Genomic DNA, 3,117 nt, shown 5'->3' with positions numbered 1-3,117 from the left:
CTTTCTGGATCACTAAGTCCATATGTCAGTACAAAATTTCACGAAAACCACAGGTGAAAAGATGGTGAAGTAGCTCTGAAAATAATAAGGATCCAAATTGATATCCAGAGATAGAGCGTCTCATAACCCAAAACTCATGCCAGGAAATTATTTTAGTCCATTTAACCTTTGCTGCCTCTCCAAGCCTCTCCCCCTCATTGAGATGTAACTGCTTGGTTGTCTGGAGTTAACTTTCTTAGGCGTTTGTTTTCACAAACCTTTAATTTGTATTTTTTTTCCTCTTCCCTTTCTCCTCTTTCCGTTTTCTTCTTTTATTCTTCTGATTTCCAATTATTTTAAAATCTCATGCCTTTCTTTACTCCAAATGACATTTGCTAATGCTGTCAAATGAAATCCAAAACTAAATTCAATTTTCTGATTGCTACTGGAGATGGTATGCTCACAATGCTTCCAGAGTGTCCTTCCAACATGTAAATGTGATCGTATTACTCTGCTGCACAAAATTCTTCAACTGTCCTGACTAGAATCTCAAAGTTAAATCAAGCTTCTTTAGCAGGGCCTTCATGTATTCATTTGATCAAATGAATGTATGTTTACTGAGAGACTGTTATGTGCCAGGTATGATTCTAACACACAGAAATATAATATTAAACAAAGTGTCACACCCACTTTGGCAGCACATGTACTAAAACTGGAACGATACAGAGAATGTTAGCATGGCCCCTGCATGTGGATGACACGCAAATTCCTGAAGTGTTCCAGTAGAACAAAATGCCTTATATCCTCATGGAATTTACATTCTAGTACAGAAGAGGAAGAGAGAGAGAGGAAGAATATAATTTTTGGTATAAAATATGAAGAAAATAAAAGCTATTAAGGGTAAAGAGTGACGGAAGGAGGGAGCTCTTTAGCTAGGATGGTTGGAGAAGTCCTCCCTGAAGCAGTGACGTTTGCCTTGAGACCTGAATAACAAGAATAATAAACTCTTAAGATTAAATTGTTAGTGACCTGTGAAATTCAGTTATATAAATGATTTTTTCCCTTATAATATGAATTTTACTTTGTAAGACATATTTTGAATAGCAGTCTAACTTTGTCTATTTTTATATACTGCTTTCTTGCAGATTACATTTTTGTATTTGTGTGTGTCCTGTAAGTTAATAGAACTTTACAGTCCAAGAGAGCAAACTCCCTTCCTTCCAGTTAGTCCTACAGCTACTCAAAATATGGGTCATATTGGGCTTGTAACTCCTAAGTATTGTGAGACCTTGGGCAAATGGGTTTCCTTTTCAGGGAGAAAATGAGAACATCCACTATCCAAGACCCTTCCAAGTCTAAAATATCTAAAATGGCATGATTCCACTTTGAGTCATATGTTTATGATCTCCAAAAAACTAGCACCTAAATTGATAAAAATCTATTTGTCTATGAAACAGTGTTTGAGTGGAATAGAAGGTAATTAATAATGATTGGCGACTTTACTAAGTTTTAAAAATTAATTTGGACTTAACATCTTACAGACCTATTATGTATGCTAAGAGGCTTAGTGCTTCAATGTTAGTGTTTTGCTCCTTTTGAATTCCAATGTCTGTAGTTTTAGAAAACCTAATGAATGGCCTTATCTTTTCAGTTGCAAATAAGATAAACAACAGGAAAATTGGACAATAATAGGTAACACTGATTGAGGTCTTATTAAGAACCATGCTCTGTTCTAAGTTTCCATATGTGAAAATTAACTTACTCCTCACAACACCGATATAGGTCATTATGCTCTTTTCACAGATCAGGACATCAAGGGGTGATTACTTTAATAATTCAAAACTATTTAACGGTAAAGCTGGAATTTGATCACTAGCAGTCTGATATCAGGGGCCATATTTTAATTACTACACTATACTATGCTCTTAAACACTATACTGAAGACCCTAGTTAGATAAAGGCAAATTTGCACTTAACAATAGAGCTATGAGAGACAGAGAAATTACAAAAGTTCCTACAGTTTTTTAAAGATAAATTTATCTCTCCACCAAAAGAAGCTGCAATCACTGTACTTGACAAATATATAATGCCCTTTGCTAGGTCATAATATACAGGTAAGAGGAAGAGTAGAAGTCTAATTCATCTATTGCTTTAAGACTTTTGTGCAGTTACGGGATCAAGACCACAACTAAAACTGAGAAGCAAGTACATGCTAATACCAGTAATCAACTTCGTGCATTAGCATGAGTTATATCTATGGTCAACACGAATTGAACTTCTTCCCCTTTTACCTATCTTAGGTTATATCCAACCATAGATACAAGTCAAGCTAATTCATGAGGTATATCTCATAAATTACATCTTTGGTCAGTTTCAGGTTTCCTGGTTATAACTTAACAGAGATATGATCACTAGACTCCTGCCAAATAGCAGTGAAATATGACTGCAGGTACCATATTATACACATGTTCAATAAGCATTATGAAAATTAGGCTAGTGGGCATGTCTGTATAAGAAATAGATGCAAACTAAACACAGGGTTTGTTTGTTTTCATGTACATAAAGGAAAGAGATCCACAGAAATAAGACAACATGTTGCTGGTTCTAGGGACTATTTTTTCTTTTTTAAAACAAGGAAAGAAGCTTCTGAAAAAAGAAATCACATTGGGTCCACTATCGTAACTCACCAGAAGCCCCAGTAGGCACTGTGATCTGAACTGTTATTGTTCAGTGAATGGACTCTGATGGGGGACTCTTAGAGGAGGGATTGCCACCATCACTCTGGCTATTACTGACCAATGTCCCAGACCTAACAGACAAAGCCTCAGAAGGAACATGATACTGCCTAAGTCTTTACTATGAGAGGATACCTGTTCTTTCCAGGGTTTTTCAGAGTTGCACAGTCCACTGCCAGGGGTGGGTTTAGCCCATGTCATCTTCATGCAGCTATACTTACATCCTGCTCACGTCAATTTCATACATACTCTTTACCATGTGCAAGGCATTTGGAATGAGGCATTAGCAGAGAATGAAAATGAATAAAATACAGTCTCTGCACTCAAAAATCTGTTTTTAATAAAATATGTAAATATAACACAAGACAAAGCGAAATTCATTCTAATGACATTCTTGGAGAAG

At 35.9% G+C, this 3,117-nt stretch overlaps 1 non-coding gene across 1 annotated transcript; it reads left to right on the top strand.

Moving 5' to 3' along the window:
* Nucleotides 1-665: 665 nt before the first annotated feature.
* Nucleotides 666-768, top strand: LOC116564191. The gene has a single exon (XR_004274779.1). It is a non-coding gene; the product is annotated as a U6 spliceosomal RNA (small nuclear RNA).
* The last annotated feature ends 2,349 nt before the right edge of the window (nt 769-3,117 follow it).

This window comes from Sapajus apella, unplaced genomic scaffold (assembly GCF_009761245.1).
Source record: "Sapajus apella isolate SASKATOON/1434 unplaced genomic scaffold, GSC_monkey_1.0 scaffold36, whole genome shotgun sequence".
NCBI classification, from domain to species: Eukaryota; Metazoa; Chordata; class Mammalia; order Primates; family Cebidae; genus Sapajus; species Sapajus apella.
This window is presented reverse-complemented; position numbering and strand designations above follow the sequence as displayed.